Source organism: Felis catus, chromosome F1 (genome assembly GCF_018350175.1).
Source record: "Felis catus isolate Fca126 chromosome F1, F.catus_Fca126_mat1.0, whole genome shotgun sequence".
In the NCBI taxonomy this organism is placed as follows: domain Eukaryota; kingdom Metazoa; phylum Chordata; class Mammalia; order Carnivora; family Felidae; genus Felis; species Felis catus.
This window is the reverse complement of record NC_058384.1, coordinates 54,350,087-54,372,828: the sequence shown is the minus strand read 5'-3', so window position 1 is coordinate 54,372,828 and position 22,742 is coordinate 54,350,087. Positions and strand designations below refer to the sequence as shown.

At 42.3% G+C, this 22,742-nt stretch overlaps 1 protein-coding gene across 10 annotated transcripts in view; it reads left to right on the top strand.

Moving 5' to 3' along the window:
- The window catches only part of ESRRG (estrogen related receptor gamma), a 628,903-nt gene that overhangs the window by 193,352 nt on the left and 412,809 nt on the right, over positions 1 to 22,742 (top strand). The gene's annotated exons all lie outside the window — the stretch shown is intronic.

Below are 22,742 nucleotides of genomic sequence, written 5' to 3'. Positions count from 1 at the left end.
AAGCATAATCTTCCTTTGCCACTCACACCCAGAAGCAGTCACTATTCACAGTTTATTAATAGCTTTTTCTACACATTCCAATGGTTATAGAGATATCTATCTAACTAGTCTTGTTTCCAGCTAAAAAAAAAAATGCAACTTCCCACATATCATCAGCCTGCAATTTACTTACTGAGCATATATACATCTTTTCAGGTGAGTGAATATTTAGTATCCTCTTAAATGGCCATATCATAATATTTGTCTATTCCCTTATTGATAGACAGCCCTTTTTTGGTGCTATTTCCGTGATGGTATCTACTTTTTTTTCTGTGGTCCTATTTCCATAGGAGAGATATGTAGAGTAGGATTGCTGAGCCAGAGTGGATCTCCATTTTCAATTTTACATTAAACTGTCAGTTGATAGCTTAAAAACTATATAAAATAACTCTTGTACCAACCTTGTATGAACACCCACTTCCTAGTTAGCCATGGTTATGTCAGACTCAAATTTTTTGCCCATTTATTGTTGGGAAGTGGTATCTTATAACTATTTCAATTAGCATTTTAAAAATTATTAATGAAGCTGAGCATCTTAATTTTATTGGTCATTTGTATCTTTTTTAGTGAATTTACATCTTCATAATCTCTTGCTAATTTTTTTCTGTTGAAATAGTCATCATTGCCCTTATTTGTTGAAATTTCTTCCACACCAAGAATATTAACCCCTTTTCTCTTCAATGTGTTATGAAAATCTTTCCCATTTTATTTTTACCTTTTCATTTTGCTTTTGATTGTCATTAAGGAGAAATGCTTGAATATGTTTTTTTTTTAATTTTTTTGTGGCTTCATTTTCTGTCTTTCTTAGATTGATCATTCCCCCTCAAAAGAATGAAAAACAATATTAATTTTATTCTAAATCTTTTATCTATTTTTTCAACATAATTCTTGATCCTCATAACTCATAGACTATTAGGGAACATGGCTGCAAGTGTGGGTATTTTGATTGCATTTGATCAGAGCTCTAACTAAGGGGGAGTCCCAGAGCTATGAGAACCCCAAGGAGGGTACTTGGGTCAGTTGGGTGCAGGGGAGAGAGGGGGTGCAGCTGGGCTTCCTGTAGGTGGGGTTTCGAGCTGAGGGAAATGGCAAGTTAAGGAGACTTGGAAACTTTTAGGATGTCAGGATGTTTTACAGGACAAGGAAAGAAGGGCCATGTGCTTTTGTGGGATGGGACAAGGGAAAGCATTTTTAATATTGGGGAAAGCTATTTTTCTGAAATTTTCAAAATCTCCACAAAGAGTCGGTATTATTTTTATGGTCAGAAAAAGTAATTTTAAGTTGAAGAAAATGAAACCTCTGAATGTAGGATTGAAGAAACTAAATCATAAGTCGGGAAAGGTAAGAAACACCTCCACCTACAAGGTTAGGATGGGACAAAGAGGGACAGGGATCTGTGTGTGAGGATTAGAAGGAATTTGCACATCATCTTTAATATCTGTGTGCCTTTCTCCAGTTACTTGGGGGCCAGGTGATGACAGGTGCCTGCTAACTGAACTTGACCTTCAGCCTTTCAACTTTCAAGTCTCACTGTGGGCCACTCCGGGATAATATCCCATTATCTACAATGAGGTCCTTTCTGACTAACTTGGCAGTGAAATCTCCATGGCGTTATCTCATCATGTACTTCTAGTTTTCACATACCGTTGTGTTTCTCTACTCTTCACTTTAAAATGTGTAACCACTATGGGACCTCATGTGTTCAAACTGGCATGCTTCAGACTTGCACTGCCTTCTGTCTGGGACCCCTCACAAATCTTTGTCAGGCCTACTGGAATCCTTCATCCTTCAAGTCCAGCTTATACATCATCTCTTTGCTGCAGCCTTCCTTGAATTCATCAGCTAGAAGAAACCTAGATGTTGAAATGTGCCCTGGTACCATTTAAGTCTTATCCTAAGGCAACAAAGTGTAACAGTGATATTTTATAGTGATATACAATGATACATATTCTGATGTTATATCTAGTGACATATAACATATATTCTAGTTATGTATTCATCCTAAAACACCAAAGTATATAATGATCATGTTCCTAGCTAGGTTGAAATTTCTAGAAGGGAAAAAACCATGTTCTACTTCTTGGCCATGTTCTCCTTTAATGCAGAGAAGTCTCATCTTCCAGGAAAAAAGGCTAGTAGACCAAGTCCATTTGTAGAAACAAATCCATGGACAGCAGAGGCAAGAGAAGGTGAGGGATGAAGGGACTCACAGGATCATCAGAATATAAAGCCATTTCCTTAACATAATGGGATAGGAGCTTGAGGAGAGCATAATTCTGAATAAACCTCAGAAGGAAGTGAGCCTAGGAAAGCACAGGGCATGAATAAATGGATTACCTTGTACTCGTGGTGGAGAGCCCAGAGGAAGTTAGACAGAAAATTGGAAATGAACCACATTCACACGTTCCCTAGCACTGGGTGGCCAAAGAGCAATACGATGCAAAAGAGACCTGAGTATATCTGAATCAGAAGGAAAGTGTAAGAAGAGAGATTAAAGCAGCAGGAGAAGAAGAAGGGTATTTGTGAAGCGGGAGAAGTGAGTCAGAGGAAGGTTCTTCAGAGGGGATGTGAGTCAGAGGAAGATTACACAATAAACTTGGCTGAATGTCTGTGAAGTGAGGACAGTGATGGACCTAGACAGGAGAGAGATCCAGTGAAGCCATGAGGGGCCTAATAATTGGGGTGAGGTAAGAGTGACATGGTATGGGCAGGGGTGAGAGGTGTTCTGGGGTGGGGAAAATCAGGCACGGTTTCTGTGAGGACCCAGGGAGGATGATGGCCTAACAGGCAAGACGGTTATGCTTGGAAAGGGATCACACTTAGCATCTTTAACAGTTGAATAGCATCTTACACCAGGAAGGGACTAGGGAGGTCTGGTTCAATGTCTGAGGTGCTTAATGTCATCTCTGGGCAGGCCTCGTGGCTTGTCTCTCTCCTGTGTCTCCACCCCGGCCAAGCCAAACAGCTTTACATCCCCTACACTGTTATGTTCTTTCTTTCTCATTCATACCTGCAGTTCTCTGTCTGGAATGTTCTTCTATACACTTTTTGTTATTCATCTAACTTCTATTCAAATTCCAGGGCTCTGCCTAAAGACATTTATTTAAAGCCCCTCCCCGCCCCCCCCCCCCAGCCCACCTTGGGAAGCATCGCATGTTCCCAAGCATTTGTCTCCTATTTCTTAACTTACATGGGACATATAGTTGCTTCTTGACTCTTGCTTTTCTAGATTAGAAATTCTATTCCATCCCATCTTCTAGTACTTTACTGGTCACAGAGTAGCTGCCAGGTAAATATCTCTTGAGTGAAGGAAGGAAGGAAAGAGGGACGGGAGGAAGGGAGATAAATTTTTAAATTTCACCGCCAGTTGTTGACAAAGCCTGCCATACTTTTTCTGAAACTAAGTACAGTGAGGCTTGATCTAAGTGTGACTTGAACAGTCCTAAACAGATTGGGGAGACCAGTGGTTGGGTTTCTCCTAATAGTTTAACCATCACTGAATGTGCATTTCAGTGGCATTGAATACAGCAGACATACTGTTTTGAAGGCATCCATCCTCACCATGACCCATTTCTAGAAAATTTTCATCCTCTCAAACAGAAACAGTGATTGCTCATTCCCTGCTCCTTCCAGCCTCTAGCATCCACCATGCTAATTTCTGACTCTGTGAATTTGATTACTCAAGGTGACCCCATAAGTAGAGTCATACATATTTGTCCTTTTGACTCTGTTTTACTCATTCAGCATAATGTGTTCAAAGTCCATGTTGTAGCCCACGTCAGAATCATACCCCTTTGTAAGGCTGAATAACATTCAATTGTATGCCTATGTCACTGTTGTTTTTCCATTCATTAACTGATGGGTATTTGGGGGTTGTTTTCATAGGAGATCAGTATTTTAAGTTGTAGGTAAAAATGGGGGCTGGGCAGTGGTGTCAAGGCTGGTAGAGTCAAGCAGCAAAGGAAAGGGTAGATGGAGGAGTCATCCATTTGTATGACAAAGTCAACAAAAATGTCCAAGAGCATGGAGACGAGACAGGAGGGAGAGGGAATGCTTCAACTGGGCCTTGGCAGCCTTGACATGAAGAGGGTAATGAAGATGGGTGCCATGAATTAAACATGATAGTAAATACTGAGAAGTAGGTTGGAGAAATGCCCATTTTCCCCCTTCCCGTGCTGTCAATTGGAGGAGGGGGATGAATGAGAGGGGGCGGAACAAAATGAGACATCGTCTGGGTGAAAGAAACAAGAGCTGGATGGGAGACGAAGGGGAGTTTGGCTCCATGGGGCACTGGGGATGATGTAATGATGAAGGAAGAGCCAGTGAAGTCTTAATTCAAAGCCGTTCTACAATTTTCATGCAGGGAGAGCCCTCAATGCTACGAGATCAATGGATATCTATTCTATAGTTCATTACAATCCAAAGAAAGGGATTCCACAGCTACCATTAGGCACCCATCCCTCATGTTCAAGACTGTCTTTTTTTTTTTTTTTTTTTTTTTCAGCTAGACTAGTTTGGGCCCTTTTTTGTCTCCTTGACTTTTCAGTAGTTGGAAAATAATTATTCATACTTATTCCATCAAAATCCCTTACATGCCTGAATTCTTTCTCAGTTAAAGATTGGAACTGGATTAAACTCTTTTCCCTTAACGACTTCTCAGTTACAGTTTTTCTAAGCCTTTAATGCCCTTTGAATTGTCTGTGTTAGGTTCGCTTGGGTTAAAGAATAGTCAGATTTTGCCGTGTCCTGTTTGAAGCTAGTGTTCCCCTTAATTACCTGGTAATTCCATTTCCTTGTGCCATTGTCTGGTGTGGCACTGAAAGGGCGCCATTTTGCGGTGGACAGAAAGGGCGCCATTTATTTCTGAAAGCAGCTTGATGAGAGGGGCTCATTGCATGCCATATCCGTCTGGCTCAACCTCTCAGCCTAGAGGCAGAGCAAGTTACTTTCCAAGATTCTGCTGGCCCTGAGATTGTGTTACCTTTTTGGAGGTGTTATTTTTTTCTTTCTACTTCAGAAGTCTAGCTCGTTGGCTCATTTCAAGTTGCCTCTGATCTTTAACTGCTGCTCCTCTGCCCCTTGAATCCATCCTGGGGGAGGCTCTCACTGGTCACTTTGCAGAGTCCCCTCAGGCCAAGAAAGCCTCCCTCTCTTTGTTTCTACTTAACCCCTGCCCTTCATGGTGGTGAGGGGCCATCTCTGGGCCGCCTCCCTTGTAGTCTGTTATTATTTGCAGGTGATTAGCAGGTGGCTTCTAAGCGAAAAGGAACATTGCCCCAGGCTCCGCTCTCCCATAGGCTCTTGCCATTTTGCGACAAAAGAGAAAAATCGAGCCTTTGAACAGTGTATATATACTATTCATGTCCTTAGAAAGAGAGGAATGTCTATAAAATTTCAGGAACAGTATTAGATTTTACTCAGTTATCAGAGGGGAGAACTATTGGGTGATGGCTTGGATTGCTTTCGGAATTAAAAAGAAGCAGTTGCCACAGCTAGGTGCCTGGTCTTTTAGTAAAAGCTTATTTGAGAATTTCTCTCTAGACACTAATCCCCCAACAAGTTGTATTCCAGTGAGACAGAGTGTCCATGAAATATAGTAATTGGGGCCGTGTTGAGCCATTCTTCTTGCAAGGGGGAGCCGGCTGCGTGACAGCATGCTGCATTCAGCATTCCGCCTGCGCACTGGCGACTCATTTGACCAGATGAAAGCTCCCTTCTCTACCTCCGCCTTCCAGGCTTTTTTGTCACCTACGCTGCTACCTTCAGGTCCCCCAGGGGAAATATTATATGCTTCTTTCAACATCTTGAGCTACTGTCCCTGGCATTAACTGAAACATTATCCTTTTTGTTTTTTGTATCTCTGAACTAAGTGTAGTGTCTGCTTAACTCCCCTGCCCCCCAAAAAGGGGCTAGTTCATTTACCTGAGTTTTATTATTTTTTATTTTTATTTATTTTTTTTTTTGAAAGAGAGAGAGAGCCTGAGTAGGGGAGGGGCAGAGGGAGAAGGAGAGAGAATCTTAAGCAGACTCCATGCTCAGCGCAGAGACTGACGCGGGGCTCGATCCCACCACCATGGGATCATGACCTGAGCCGAAAGCAAGAGTCAAAGGCTCGACAGACTGAGCCACCCAGGCACCCCTACCTGAGTTTTAAACTGCTAGTTTCTCTCCTAATATTTTTAGTTGAAAAATAAAATTGAAAGCCCATCAGAACTTTCTCTCCCTGCCTCCCGTGCCAAATACACATTACCAAACGACTTGGTATTTGGATTCGAGGTGTGCAGGAACCACATGAACCTGCATGGACTTCTCATTTTCCACGGGTGCTCTCAGTTTTCCTGGGCGGGAAGCTGGTTGTGTCAAAGTAGCTGTTTGTGTAGCAGAACGGGTCAGAAAACAATTCCTAACATTCTTTGACTCTGGATTTAATTCTTTACTCATTTATGAAGGTGCAGTTCGTCCTTCAGAGCACCTGGCCAATTTCATCTGTTTCGCTGTTCCCCAAATGTGCCCCGACCTGCTGAAGCTGCTCCCGGGCAGAAGCCTGGCACTCTGTATTTTAACAAGTGCCTGAACTCCCCCTTTGGGTCTGACAAGGCTGGGAGACACTGTTCCATTCGCCCCCGATTTTTGCTAGCAGAGATGCACACGGGGTCTCGGGGTTGCGTGAGAAGGTGCGGAGCTGTTTGCGTGGCCTTTTTCTCTCGCTTGGCTCAGGATCTTTTGTCCCAAGGAGATCCCGAACATAGAACAGCAGGCCCATTTTGAACAAACCAGGAAAAGAGGAAGACTGTTAAAAAAAAAAAAGCTGGAACAAAAATGAGGGGTGTGTTCTCATTTATTTGAGAATAACCTTAGGAGGTATCAAGTTGAAATAGTCCTCAGGGCTAGGGCTGCTGTCTTGCTGGTCTCAACATGTTTTCTGTGACAACAATAATAAAGGCTGTGTCTCCATCCTGTTTAAATCACAAAACCAAGTGGATTCTTTGTTTCCCTGCATGAGAACCGCATGTGGTTCCTATTCCCTGATAAGGTGGCTCAGAAAAATGACCTGTTGCGATGACCTGGAAATCTTCTCGAGTATAATCCTCCAGATAGTGGTAGATGATAGAGAAGAAAATCAGGAAGCTTTGACATATGCCGGGGAAGAGCTGCTGGATGTAAATATACATAAGGAAGACAGCGCACTTTTATTGTCTATTGAATAAGGCAGGCTGGGGACTGAGGGGCGATTGAAAACAGTGTCTTGGGTACGTAATAGAGTTGCAGATTTCCTCACCTTGCCCGGTGCTGCTCTCCTGTTTGCCCAAGTCTCATTTTTGCCCTGCCATAAATAACCCCAAGCTGGGGCCACAAACTATATCAACAACAAGAAAGCCACGACGGTAGCCTTTCGCCTGTTTGCGGCACTCTGGATCGCCATGGCAACAATGGTCTTAATTACGGAGAGCCCAAATGATAACTTGTATATCAGATGTGGCTCACTTTCCCCCGTGGACAAAACTCGGATTCGAGAGCAGCTTTGTATGTGGATTTTCCTTCTAGGCTGGATTTTATTATCTGCTCTAACAGACAGCTCTTGTGCTCCTGGAGTGAACCAGAGGGAACGAAAGTACTGCCTTGAGGGGCCTGCTGGACAGGGGCCCTCCGTGGAGATGAACGGGACCCTTGTGTCTCAGAGGCAGCCCGATGCCCTCATCCCTCGTGAATTTGAGAAGCAAGCAAGCCATTGCTCTCAAGGGCTGCTTTTGGCTTCCCCTGTTGACCAGTGGAAGTCCACGTGTTAGGACAGAGACTTGCGTGAAGCTCCGTCTGGTAATCATCCTTGACAACGTTCAGGATTATGCCGGAGGTGCTGACAAGTGATTCCATCATGGCAGCGGTCACGGAAATATGGAAATCACAGCAGCTCTCCAATCAGAGCCGTGGAGGGAAAAAGGCAGGAGAGAGCACATCTTCTGATGCAGATGCCCCCCACCCTTTGTTTCAGGATCTGCTTGCCCATTCTTTGAATTTGTCTTCAGGCCTGGAGAGGTACCACCCCATAGCGAAATATTTCCGGGCTTCCTCATTCTGAAAGCTCTTGCAAAGCTAAATCATCTTCCCCTTAGGTAAACATAAATCATTGTCTACCTTCTTTGCTCCTTGAGTAGACCTTTTGCTACATTCATTAATTATGGCCGCTGCCTGGTGGCACAGTAGTGGGTGAGTCACCGCTGTGAGCATCGTTTCTGGAACGCCCCCGTTTCTGACACTGAGCCCTACGATCCAATTCGGTGTTGAAGAGGCCCTCCTTGGCAGTGGACAGCTGGGTGGTAGTGCGTGAAAGAGACGCAGCCTGCAGAAGGCAGCCGTGAGGTCTCAGGGGTGAGGGAGGTGAGGGAGGACATGGGGGGCGTTGACGGACTGCTGTTGTCCTTAAACGCGTGCTGCAGCTGTTTCGTCTCTGGCAACCCCTGGAAGAAGACCTTGATCCTTTGCTCAGTAGATTTGTGGCCTCTGTCAGCAGGCCAGTTCGTCACAATCCCAGCTTTGGAAGGCCAGAATGCCCATGCAGAACTGTTTAGAAATAGGCACCCTGGTTCTGCTTTCTAATCCCTTCCCACATGATTAAAAAAAAAAAAGTCCCGATTTTTGGTAAATCTTGCTTAACTAATGACACAGTCTCTGTGTGTGTTTTGCCTCCACATTTGGGGAAGCTTTGCGGCTATGATTTTGATTTTGGAGTTTAGGCATGTTAATTAAGCCTTTGTTTGAAAGCAGAGGGGTTCTGTTTCTTGTTTGTTAGTTTAATAAGATTTTGTGTTAAGAATGGCACTGAGAATCTGTCAGAATTAGCTTGGCTGCATATGCGTAGCTCAGTGCTTTGAGACTCTTGAAATGTCTGTTTTTAGGACATCAGCAGGGGGCTAATGAAAAGGCTTTGTTGATTTTAACGAATTGCAAGCCACTGTAGCCAAAATAAATATAATCTGCTTTTTGGATTAGTTGTCACAGATGATTTTACCTACTAACAGTGATTAAGGAACCCGAGTGGACCAGAAACATAGCAGCTCTCCAGTGACTCCTGCTAAAATAGCAATAAACAGAAGTAAATAAAGACTTAGGGCATTAGTTATCTTTAATAAACAGTGACACCAGATATACCGCGTGCAGGCGTGAAGGGGTGGGAGTGGGGATTTGGGGAAGATCGGGGTGTCAAATACCTGCAAGGCACCCCATCCTATAAAACATGGAGAGTGCTCGCTGGTAACGTTCCTCTGTTGCACTTGTCCCTCATGAGGAAGTGGTTAGAGACCCAGAGCCATCACCTGGTTTCCCTGCCCCTCCCCAAAACCAATCCCAGTCATTGTCTCTCTCCATTCTCTTCTTCCCGTGGACTCTGGGACCGAAGTGGCAATTGTGCAACTATAGGATTAGAATATGAAAATCCAGGACATGTTAATTACCTGTGTAAGTATTAACCTCCTTGCTGCCGTAGCGCTCCCCCGTTGGTGAACAGGAGACTCACACTCTCGTTCCCTGCATTTTTCCTACCGTGTTGAAAAGAATGACTTGCCCCAGTTGGCAAACGTGATCCTCAGATTTCCCCAGGAAAGTCTGACTGTGTTTTCCCTTAACCCAAAGAAGAGAGGCTGTGGCTGAAACCGTCTTAGGTGGAGCGTGTGAGTACCAGCTGAACAATGCCTTTAGTGGGCAGAAACATCATAGTAGTTTTCCCCCATTTTTAATCCTATACCAAATGTTTTAAATCATGCTGTGGATCCTTTCACTTTAGATGGCAAAGCAAGTGATGGTTGGAACTTTCCTTAGCTTCTTTCTCCCCTGGAGGGGAGATATTACTGTATTTTGTTTACAGATGCAGAGACTTTCATGCCCAAGACCTGCAGTTGAGTCATGGTAAGGCCCAACAATAGAACAGTGGCCTTCTAGTGCCTTGGGGAAACCTAGGTGTTAATTGCACCATTGATGGCCAAAAGCAATGGGCACCCACTCAGGGTTCCAGAGATTACAATCTTACCCTTAGTTACACGCTCTCAAGAATGAATAGCTATCATTTATTAAGTTCTTACCATGTGCCAGGCACCGTGCTATGTGCTTTACAGATAGCATGCTGTCTGATACCTCACAACAAATCTATTCATCCTGTAAATATTTATTGAGCCCTCTCTAGTACCGGGCTTTGCTGCAGAGATACAGCAGGAGATAAAATTGATACAAACTCCTGCCCTCTTGAAGGTTTCCTTCCAGTGTAAGGAGTTAAGACAACACAATACATTTTGAAATATTTGCAGGTGGTGAGTGCTATGGAGGGAGTGCAGGAGTAGAGAGGTGCTGGGGTCCTAGGTGAGTAGAAAAGGAGAGCAGGTGGCATTTGAGTGAAGACGAAGGAGGTGAGGTAGCAGCCACGTGGATACCTGCAGGGTTGGATGCAAAGGGAAGTGGACCGACCCTGAGAGAGAGGCCAGCCTGGAGTGTTCTAGGGAAGGAAGGGGAAGAATGGGGGAGGTCAGAGTGGGGTCCGGTCTGTAGGAATTTGCAGCCCCGTGTAAGGACTTTGCCTCTTACCCCAGGGAAGACGGAAAGCCCCGGGGAGTTTTGGGCAAGGGAGTGGCATGATCTGTCTTACATTTTCAGACCCTAAGAGGCAGGCTGCATTTCCTCATTTCACTGATGGAATGCGCAGAGTGCAGAGTAAGTTCAGCGGAGGACTTGCAAGCAGTCACAATGTCACTAAGACGCAGAGAGTGTGCCTTACTCCCCAGAACTAAGACTGCACCCTGCCTCCTGCTGAAACAGTGGTCTGCTGTCAACGTGATGCTTTTCTTTCCATCAAATGGGAGAGATCTTGTAAATGTTATTTTTAGATGATCTCTTTTGAACATCTGGATTCAAAGTTGTGTGTAACTGGACCATTCAGGATAACATGAGCCTCATTAAGCTCATTTTCCTGGGATGCCTGAGTGGCTCAGTCGGTTGAGCACTCGACTTGGGCTCAGGTCACGAGAGTTCAAGCCCCTCGTCGGGCTCTGTGCTGACAGCTTGGAGCCTGGAGCCTGTTTCAGATTCTGTGTCTCCCCCTCTCTCTCTGCCCCTCCCCTGCTTGCTCCCTCTCTCTCAAAAGTAAACATTAAAAAAGTTTTTTTTTATAAAAGCTCATTTCCCTAACAAGACAGCAAAATATAATAAAATCTATAAATTGAGTAAAACTGCTGTCACATAAACAGGAAGTGTCAAATCTGTGATTGGAATCTGGTTCTGCTGCCTGACCCTGAATCTCATGGCCTGCTTAGGGCAACATGCTATCTCTACTGCAGGTGTATACCTACAGGCACTAAGATGCGTTCAACATATACAGGGAATGAGGTGTTCTCTGCGTGCACAGAACGGCTGCCTGTAATACTGACCTTTCTCTGTGGCTCCTTTTCACAACTTCCTCCATACTCCAAGACAGATCTTTGGGTAGATGTCAATTACCAAGTGAGCAGGTACTGAACCCGTGTAGCTAGGGAAGGCAGCAGTGGAATAAGTGACGTAATGTTACACAAAAGTAGTCAACGGTCCCTAGTTTCACTTGCCTTAACTCAGAGATATCTTTTCCAAACCCTGTAAACTATCCCTAAGTGATAATAGGTCTTACTGGCTATCAGTAAGGGTCAATTCTTTCTTGGTGAATTTGAAAAGTAAACAAGCATCATTAAATATTCTAAACTAATTCTTATGTGCAAGGCTATGCCTAGGCAGAGAAGTTCAGGCACAACACTGTACATATTGATGAACATATACACACGTACAGCCTCACCCACAACCAGACTTTTCTGTTTTCTAGGTCTTCAGTGCAACGTTGATAGGCGTTTGTAATCTTGATCAAATCATTTGTAAGATTTGAATAATCATGCTCGCTTTTGTGAGAGGCCATGCCTTGCTATGTCAAGGCCAAATTCTGGGTATGGCATTTATTTATTTGTTTGTTTGTTTTTGAATTTTATTTATTTATTTTTGAGAGAGACAGAGAGAGAGAGACAGAGAGAGAGAGAATGAATGAGCAAGAGAGGTGCAGAGAGTGAAAGAGAGAGAATCCCAAGCAGGTTCCATGCTCAGCACAGAACTTGACATGGGGCTCAGTCTCAGGACCCTGAGATCATGACCTGAGCCGATATCAAGAGTCGGAGGTTTAACCAGCTGAGCCACCCAGGTGGCTGATCCAGTTTAAAATCCTGATTATGGATTTTAAAAGAGACTTTACATCTAAAATCTTTAAAATTTTTGAGGGACTAAATAAACAACAGTTTTGTAGCATAAGCACAGCACTGCTAGTTTCATTCTCTCAGTAACCTTGGATTTCGACCTTGTATGTTTCACCAAGGAAGCACAGCTACATGAACGAATGCTGTGTATATGGTTCCATCTCGCTTCTTGCAGAAGTTTTCCCTGAGTATGTTTCTGAAGTGATCTCACACTGTCGTTCTATCTTTTTGTACGGTTTACGTGTCGTCTACCATCATTTCCCTGAATAACTTAAGAGGATGTCCGTGATGCTCAGTCCTAGACTTATTAGAATAAAATGTAATACAGGTGGTCTGTTCATTTTCCATGGAAGTCTTGGGTGTCTGGCATTTTGAAATAAGAGGAAGTAATTATCTTGTTATACTGCTATCCACTGACAGGTGGGATGGACCTGAGCAAAAGCTTGATTCTGCTTAAAATTCAAATTAACACCCAGTCAGCTCTGCGGTAGTATAGAAACATGATATTCCTCCTACGTGCAGGACTGATTTGGGTGTGTGGTAGGGAGTTGCTCTTGTCTGATTTCCAGAAAAGGGACCTAGCTATGGTGATAGCCTATTTGGTTTTTCCTTACATTCTTTAACAGAACAATGAAGAGAATGTATTCTGTTTTAATAGGTTACTGAGGAAGCAAACTTTGTTTACTAGAAAATATGGTTAACTAGCACGGCATTGATCCCGGTTGGTAATCATGTTTCAGAGCTGGTTTTCAGCTTGAGCTCGGGCTCTAGCTGTGTGATTGGTCCCCTCACCAAAGCCTTGGAAATAGAATGTGTCTCAGTTCAAATCCATGAATGCTGCTCCTGGAGTGATTAACATTTTGACTAAGCGAATGTAACAGTATTGGTGCCACGTAGATGGCATTTTCCTTCGGAAGGGACAGACAGCTCTCCATTGCTCAGCAGGTGACTTGGCATTACAAACCCTAGGCTCTGGGAGAGAGAGCATGAACCTTGAGCAGATAAGCTTACAAGGCCTCACATTTGTGATCTTCAAAGTTATGGCAAGCCAATTTTCCATAGTCTCTTCGGTGGTTAGCCATAAATAGTTTTACTCTGAAATGGCTCTATTAGGGAAGAAAGTGAATTTACATCAGTTTATATTGGAAACTGAGATAAAAATATGTAACAGGTAATACCAGATATTTAATTATTATCCTTAGTATTGCTTGTAGTTTATGAAATGTTATATTACTCACTTGATATTCATAATAAATCTGTGATGGGGGTAGTATAGGCTTCATTACCCTTATGTTATAGATTAATGAAACTTCAGAGTTTGATTTCTCTAAGGTCACAGACCTTATCTGGTTTTCAGATTTTCTTAGTTAAAATATAGGAGTTTTAAGTTTCTATAACACTGACTTTTAAAGATTATGTTATGGCATATATTTATTCTATCTAATTGGTATATATTCTATTTTGTGGTATTTTTTATTCTATTTTAATTCAGATTGCAATGAGCTTATCACATAAATTTGAGTTGTGAAGAGGTCTCTTAGTTTGTTAGCATCTTTTAAATCTCATGGTGAAAAGGTTAAACAAGAAAGAAGACAAGAGAGGACGGTTCAATGAAGTTTGATGTCAGCTGGAAGATAGGCATATAGTATATCAATGTAAAAAAGCTTGCACAATCTAGAACTGTTGAGAAGAAAACTTGCACCGTATTTCCCCCTTACAAGTAGGTGACAATGGCAGATTGATCTTTTTTTCTCATCAAGGTACAGAGTTGAGGTAGAATTAGGTGACAGAGACAGTGAGGTTCTCCTTCAAAGTGGATGCACACATACGTGACTGTATTCATTAGTACATTTAAAATGAAGGATAAGAGAATTTTGAGTATTTAAAGTAGACTTTAAAAGTCTATATTTGAAAAAATAGGAATTTCCCCAAGAGTAAACAAAATTAACTCTCCCATAAGTTGATGTTTGGAACAAAATTACAAATGCCTTTGTAAATTTTAAATTTGGCAAAACATCTTCTACCATCATTTAAAAATAACAACTCTAAAGGGCTCATAAATAAAGACATAAAAGGCATTTTGACATTTAATACAAAAACAGCATTTTGATGAACTGGGTAAAAATGAATCACAGACATATGGATTCCATATTACTTATCGTGTGCCTGAGTTTTAAAATTGAGGCAGTGGAAATCTGGCAAAATATTTTTGGGGAATTTGCTATATATACTATATTTAAAAAGAGGTGAAGAAGAGCTCCAGACTGCTGTGATTGCTCATGACATTGAATTTGATAACTTTTCATTCGCATATAAGAAATTCTTGTGAAATAGCTCAATCTGTTCATGTGCTGTGGAAGTGAGTTGTTAGAGACGGTGTATACCATTCATTTGGTCACATACTCATTCAACAAGAACTTATTATGGGGTGTCCGCTGAATGTCCGGCTTTGTACTAGGCACTGGAAACTTCTAAGACAGTAACATGAACTATAAACTCTACCCTCGTGGGAGAGGTAGACAGTGGTAGGAAGGGGCTCATGGATTTCTGGGTAATCCAAGCACTTTGGAATACACGAGACTATAAATTATTTATGGTGTGTTAGCCTCTGTGCCAGCCCTTATATTTATTATTATGTTTAATTGTTAGATCTCCATAAAAATGGGGATATTATTGTTCCTTTCTAACAGATGGAGAAACCGACCTTATGTCAAAATGTATAGATTAAGTGATTTGTTAAGTGGCGGTGGTAGTCTGCTATGTTGGTGGCTCCGAATGACCCACACCTTCTGTATTTTCCTATGTGTCATCAATGCCCCTTGAATCTGGGCTGGCTCTGAGGTTCACTTGAACCAATAGATCATGGCCAAAATGGCATTGTTTCAGTTCCAACCAAAACGTTAATCAGGACGGGCAGCTTCCACTTTTACAGTCTTGGAAGTCCTGAGTCACCCAGGAAAAAAGTCTAGTTACCTTGCCGGAGAGACCCTGTGCTCAAACCAGGTGGAGAGCCCCGTGGAGCCAGGGAGGCCCTGAGACTACTGGCGGTGGGGGTGGAGAAAAGTCCCGCTAGCCCAGCATCCCAGTCGAGCCATCCCCCAGCCAACCAGCCAGCTGACTGCAGCCATCGGAGGGACCACTGGTAGGGTCAACAGAAGAAGAGTCCATATTGTAGAACTGTGAGCAAATACCATGGTTGTTGTTTTCCACTGCAGAGTTTTGAGCATTCGGGTGGCAAAAGAAGGCCAAAGTGAGTAGGATTTGGACCCAGGTCAGTCTGGCTCCAATGCATGTTTTTTCTCACTGTGTTTGCTCTGTGTTGGAGGTGGTGGAGAAGCGGGCACAGAATGGAATTCAGTGATATTTGAACACCTCTCAAAATAGCCTGCATCTGACCTGAATGGATTGTGAGAAGGGAAAAGTTACAAGACTTTTTACTTTGTATTCTGGAGGAACAGAGAACATATTAGTGTTGGAAGCCACTTCTGTGGTCTTCTTGCTCTGTGTACCTTCTAGTTGGTGCATCAGAAGGGACGTGAGCAGGTGGCCCCAAATTCTCAGTCCTGATCCTCTCCCTGGGCAAATGCCATGTAAACGTTTGTATTGACTTTATTTAGAATTATCAAACTAATAACTGATGCTAATGAATTCCTCTCCTTCACTTGGGAATTGATAAAGTGAACGCGGCTAGCAGCTTTAAAAAGTACACAAGTGCAACATACACGTATACACATGGGGGGTGTTATGAACGGTGGCATGAAACAAATGGTGATCAAAAGATATGAAACGGGGGCAGCATGCAGCGGTCAGGGAGAGTTGAGGGTCCCTGGCTGGTGACACAGGGGAGCACTTGAAAGGATACTTTTCTGGCAAGTCCACGTTTGAAGTGATGTCATCTTTTTTATTCTCCCAACTCAATTGCTTCTCTGAAGCTCATTCTTTCCATTCCGATGAGGAGCAAAAATGTTACATCAAAGGTTAATGTTTGAATTGAGGATGAAAGAGAGGGAAGTGGGTGGGCGCATGTGTGCCCGTGTGTGTGCACACACACGCGCGCGCACACACACACGCCCTGAGAGATAGAGAAAGAATCACAAATGACTAAAAGTTCTTAAAAGTGTGAAATGAAGGAAAATAGACCTCTTCCTCCCCTGATGCATAGTTCACAAGATCTCCTGGAGTTTGGATGTGAACCGTCACGGTGCATACCAATGAGGGTGTTATCACTGGCTGTTTCCTCTGGAAGCTTGTGGTGGTAAAGTGTGTGAAAAGGGGCCTGTAATACCATCAGCGCTTCGGTCCACACAGCAAGTTCCTGATCTGCCAAAACAGCCAATACTGGGTTCTCCGTTCAGCATTACCATGATATACGACTTTGTGTTATTGACCCAGTCTTCTTTAGGAGCTGATCTTGAGTAGACTGCCCTGCCTCCTGTGTAGGCACTATACGAATGCTCATTCAAATTTCTCTTTATAATCAAGCACACATTTCCAGGTTTGTTTGTTTTTAGCTCTTGTCTGTTTCGAGTTGGACAGTTACATAGGGTTACTTGATACTAATGCAGTCTGCATGTTGAAAGGGCACTTTCCTCCTTCTTCCTCTCCACCTCACCTACAACTACTTGAGGATAGTAGAACGGGCCATTGTTTTTCTCCTGGTTGTTCTACCTTGTGGCAATCTATTATTTGGCCTCTTCACGCCCACCCAGACATGAGAGGGTGAGGAGCAGCCTGGCTTCTTGGCATTCTTCCAGAAGCAGAGCAGACGTGAGGTGACCCTGCTCCTTCGTCTTGCCTGTCTTCTTCAAGAAGCCCCACCAAGTGATGAACCAGAAGCTTCCTAGGTAGCTAGGAACCACAGGATGTCCCTCGGAGCTCTGTGAGGAGTGGGGGCATTCTCCAGTAGCCAGACTAATAGAAACCTAGCAGATGGAAGAGATACTGAGGACCCCTGATAGAAACTGATGGCAAGTTGAGGGAGAAAATTGAATATACCCACTTTTTCACACACTACTGATTAGAACTGTTCTATCTCCAGTTTCTTCAATTTATATATGAATCATTGAACAAAGGTCTGGGAAGTAATACTTGAAAATAAATTCCTCCTGTCCTTTGAACATTTTCTCAGAACATAGGATTTCTGGTGAGGCAAAGACATAGGTGAAGTGTGTGTTTTCTGTTGTCTACTGGTCTGTTGAATCCTTATATCCCCGGCCAGGCAACAGTAATGGTGGCCAGTGCCTGATAGTTCTCCTCAGGGTACAAGAGAAAGGTGACCTCCGATTCCAGTGCTGGCATTGGGCACCCTGCTGGTTTAGCAGAGGAAGTATCAAGGGTTAATGTGTGTAAGAGCAAGCCATTCACACTGCTAGCCAAGTGAGCCTTTTGGAAATTGTACAATTCAGTTTCTTCATGATTTCAGCTGATAATTAGACGTGTTTACATGGTCACAGCCTTTTTTCATACTGAGATATTTTACCTGAGTGCTCCTTCTGAGAAAAGCTGAAAGTTTCAGAAAATTGCAAGGCCACTGATGGTTTGAAAAATGACCTCTTAGCAGTGTGTTTAAATTACAGTGGGGAAAGAGTATTTTTATAAGTAACATTTTATTTCATTTGTGTAATGAAGCCCATATAATAATATTAAATATGCAATGTGATGCTGGGGCCAAGTCCACATACAGATATGCTGTTAATACTAATAAAAAATAACTGAGAATTTTCCTCTTCAGGAAGCATTACAAATATTTGTTTATTAATCCCCCATGTCCGAGCTGAGATTAGAACTCCAGCTTTTGCCTGCCAGCTGATTCACTTATCCTCTGATGAGAGCAGAGCTCATGGAAATAGCAGTATAGGAAGATAGTAGAAAGTTAAAAAGAAATGGCAGGGAGACTTGATGTGATTTTTAAGAACTTGAAAGAGATTTTTCTTGACTAAGACCTGCTAAAATAAATTTTTCTGGTGCTTTCCATGTCATTTTCTGTTTGCAGGTATAAACTTGTAGTTTTCTATTATGAGTATTGAAATATAACACATTGTGTCTTTTATTTTTTTCCTCTTTCCAACTCCCCTGGATGTAACTATAGTCTTTTCAAAGTCCTAAAAGGGCCAAAACCATATGAACTATAGCTTTAATTATAAGCCGCCTCCAAGTTTATAATGATGACCAATAACAATGCTCACAGCATACAGAGTTTTATACAATATAAAATACTTCCCTCATGCACTATACTATTGATGTTCACAACTGCCCTTTGAAGTAGATAGGGCAAATATTTTTATTCCTCTGCTGGAAATAGTTAACAGACTCAGCATGCTGGAGTGCTCCTCAAAGGCCACAGAGTTTAGACTTAAAAAAAAAAAAAGTATGGAATCAGTGCTAGTCTCTTGACTCCAGAGCCAAAGTCTACTGATCATGTGGGGGCAATGATGGCACATTAAAAAAAAAAGCCCTAAATATGAATAGAATCTTCTATCTACTTTCCTTTGGTATAAATAGAAAATTATAAATATGAAGGATGCATTTATATAGAAATACTGTACCAGAATTTCATGATCTTCAGTAGTTGTGTCATTAATAGCATAGAACTGAACATGCAATAGGTGTTTATTTAACAGAATGTTCTAGGGGCACCTGTGTGGGTCAGTCAGTTGAGCCTCTGACTCTTTTTTTTTTTTATTTTTTTTTCAACATTTATTTATTTTTGGGACAGAGAGAGACAGAGCACGAATGGGGGAAGGGCAGAGAGAGAGGGAGACACAGAATCGGAAACAGGCTCCAGGCTCTGAGCCATCAGCCCAGAGCCTGACGCGGGGCTCGAACTCACGGACCGCGAGATCGTGACCTGGCCGAAGTCGGACGCCCAACCGACTGCGCCACCCAGGCGCCCCGAGCCTCTGACTCTTGATTTCGCCTCAGGTCATGATCTCAAGGTTTGTGAGATTAAGCCTGCTTGCTTGGGATTCTCTCTCTCCCTCCCTCCCTCTCTGCCCCCAACCCACTTGAACATGTGCATGGGCCTGGTCTCTCTCAATAAATAAATAAACTTAAAAAAAGAAAAAAGAATGTTATATACATATAGAATTTACCAGCATGAACATAATTACGGATATGTTTGGGGCAGACAGATGTAAAAGAGTTTGACTTGGATATGTGTGTACCCTCCAGGTACTTTGAAAATATAAATAAGTACAAAACACATAAGCTTTGAACTTGTGCCAACCTATTTCTGCCACATGCAAATGAATATAAGTATATTAATATACGTTTTCCAAGCTTTTTTTAAAATTGTAAAATGGTGATTAGAAGAGCTACCAGATAAGATGATTTGTATTGGTTACATGAATGCTGAGTAAGTATATATGAAGCATGGTACACGAAAAGCATTCGATAGTTATTACTAAGAAACAAAAGCAACAGATGTCTCGAGCTTCCATTTATGTTGAAGTAGATAGCTACCTGGGATGGAGTATCCACCTGTTCACGTGGACATGCCTATAACCTCACAATTTCCTTAGTAGATATCATTGTAATTTATCCTTTTTCAGGGCTCAATTCTTATCAGCGTCCAAAGGTGAGTTTTTAATAAAGTAATAATCCTGTTAAGGAGTGCCTCACTTCACACATTTGGTTTGCTCCAGGTCAAATGGAGTCTCCATATAGTCAATGATGTATAAAATGCACCTCACCATAACAAGGAAAGCATTGTCTGCCCCATTTCCTGACATCAAGAGTATAATAGTATTCTGTCAAACTTATTCAGTGGTGTCCTATTTATTAGAAATGCCAAAATTTCATCCTCTGTCCAGTCCTGTGACTTGTGCTGAATTAATGTGAATTGCTTTTGTAAGGTTAAGGCCTCTGTGACAACACAGTGAAAGTTTCAAGGAAGGTGGTGATGACGGATTTTTCTTTAATTCATTGGAGTGCTTGTAATAAAACTAATGAATGGAAAGGACTGAACAGTTTCAATTAGCTGCATATAGTAAAATCCTAAAAATAATTAGTAGCTGAGATGGTATGCAGTTATTTTAAAATACTGTTTCTAGTTTGTAAAGATCTTGGTTTAGTTTGCTTTGGAATCAAGCCACTTGGGAAAGAGAAAAAAAAACCCTACAATGTGTGTGTGTGTGTGTGTGTGTGTGTGTGTGTGTGTGTGTGTGTGTGCGCGTGCGCGCGCGCGCGTGTTTCAGAAGAGCTTTTTCATTTCCAAGCAATAGTATAATAATAGATAGTGACTAAGGCTTTAAGTTTATTTCTTTTTGAGAGAGAAAGAGCACAAGTGGGGAGGGGTAGAGAGAGAGAGGGAGAGAGAGAATGAGAATCCCAAGCAGGCTCTGCACTGTCAGTGCAGAGCCCTGTGTGGGGCTCGAATTCAGGAACTGTGAGATCATGGCCTGAGCTGAAATCAAGAGCTGGATGCTTAACCAACTGAGCCACCCAGGCACCTTGTGACTAAAGGTTTTTAGTGCTTTATAAGTTCACAAATTTTTCTCTTATTCATATTAACTCATTCCTAATAACAACACTGTGAGGTTAGTATTATTATTCTATTTATTTTAATGAGGAAATACGCTGTATGTGATTATGATTACCCCTTTAAATTCACACGACTGAAAACGAATAAAGGGAATTAAGCCAGGTCTTGGGTCTTTGTACCGCATTCATGTTTGTGGTTTTTGTTTGTTTGTTTGTTTTTGTTCATTTGTTTTGTTTGTTGCTGGTGATGATAGTTTGGCTTCCTTTTTGCACAAGCCCACAATACTCCATGCTTTTAGGTCTAAGGTCATGTATCTGTTCCTTAGATCTCACTTCAACAAAGAGCTGTTTGGCTGACACTTTCTGAGTGTCAGATATATTAGGTGCTTAGTATGGGCATTGTGCTTTGTTCTAGAAAGTTAAAACTGAATTGAGGAAGGCTGTTATCCACAAGGAATGAGTAGTGTAACTTACAGAGTCTTTCCAGTCTCATTTTGCCCTCTGGCAACTGGGTGCCAACCATGGTTTGGTAACGAAGACTACTGGCCGACTCTGTGCTCTAGCCTTCCTAGATAGGGGAAAGTTGCAGAGTTATTGGCCAAAACTGGATTCTTGTGAATCTGGATCACGCGTTCTGGACTGAGACCTAATAGCGATCAATGCTTTCTACATTGTGATATTCTTCACATGTGATTATCTCATTGAGTTCCCATGGTAGCCTGTGAAATATTTATCATTACCCTCATTTTAGAGGTGAGAAGCCTAAGGTTGTACAAGGTCAAGATACTGGGTGTCATTTTTTTTAAAGTGATCTAGTTGAAAGTCTCTGAAATTTTCTACCCATGTACTCCAAAAGCAGAGGTCAAGGAACATGGGTATGTCATTAGGGAATGTTTTAGTCAATTTGGGCTACTCTAACAGAGTACCATGGGCTGGGTAGCTTAAACAACAAACATTTATTTTTCATATTTATTTATATAAATGAATTAGTTGAATATTTTTTTTTTATGGAGGCTGGGGAGTCCAAGATCAAAGTGCTGGTAGATTCAGTGCCTGGTCAGGGCCTACTTCTTATATTACAGATGGCTGTCTTCTCTGTGTCCTCTCATGATGGAAAGAGGTGAGGGATCTCCAGGTGGCCTGTTTTGTAAGGTCACTAGTCTCATTCGTGACAGCTTCACCCTCATGACTTAATCATCTCCCGATGGTCTTACCTCCAAATACCGTTACATCGGGGGTCAGGATTTCAACCTGTGAATTTTGGGGGGACACAAACATTCAGTCCATAACAGCAGGGGTCTGGCCTGAAATAGCCATCAGCAACCCAAACATTTTTTTAAGTTTTTGCCTTTTCTTTAATATGCATGTAAAATTTGCATTTTGCTCCATAATATAGGTTTTGATATAAAACATTGTTCTCCAAGTCCAAATCAATGTGTAATTCATGCTACAGGAGATGCTGCATATTTTTTTTCTGGGGCTGAGTGTCCCATGGAGCATGGCCTTACACCCGGAAGTGGTCGGCAAGACTGGGCCAGTCCAAGTCCTTCTAGCTTTGACTGCTCTGTGTCAGAATTAGTGACCCTGCATGTCGCTCAGTGTTTTCCACTTTCTTTTCTTTTGCTTTTCTCTCTTTGTCCATCTAACTTGTTATCTACTATTTTACACTAAAAATGATTTGAGGGGATTCTCCTAAGGATATACAGTAAGATACAAAAGCATCTGAAAATCAGGGTAAGGAAAACCAGGCCATCCTAGCAAGATTAAATTGCTATGTGTGTTGGGGGCAGATACCTATATTATGCTCCTACAGATTTACTCCACATAGACGGTTGATGTGGCTGTAAGCTTCCTCTCAGCCCAGACACTCTGAGCCTGAAGTTTAGCCTTGTCTGTATAATTCACACTTAGGAGGTGCCCCAGTTATCTTAGCTCTGAAATTTGAGGGAAATTTCTTCTCTGGGTCCACAGAAG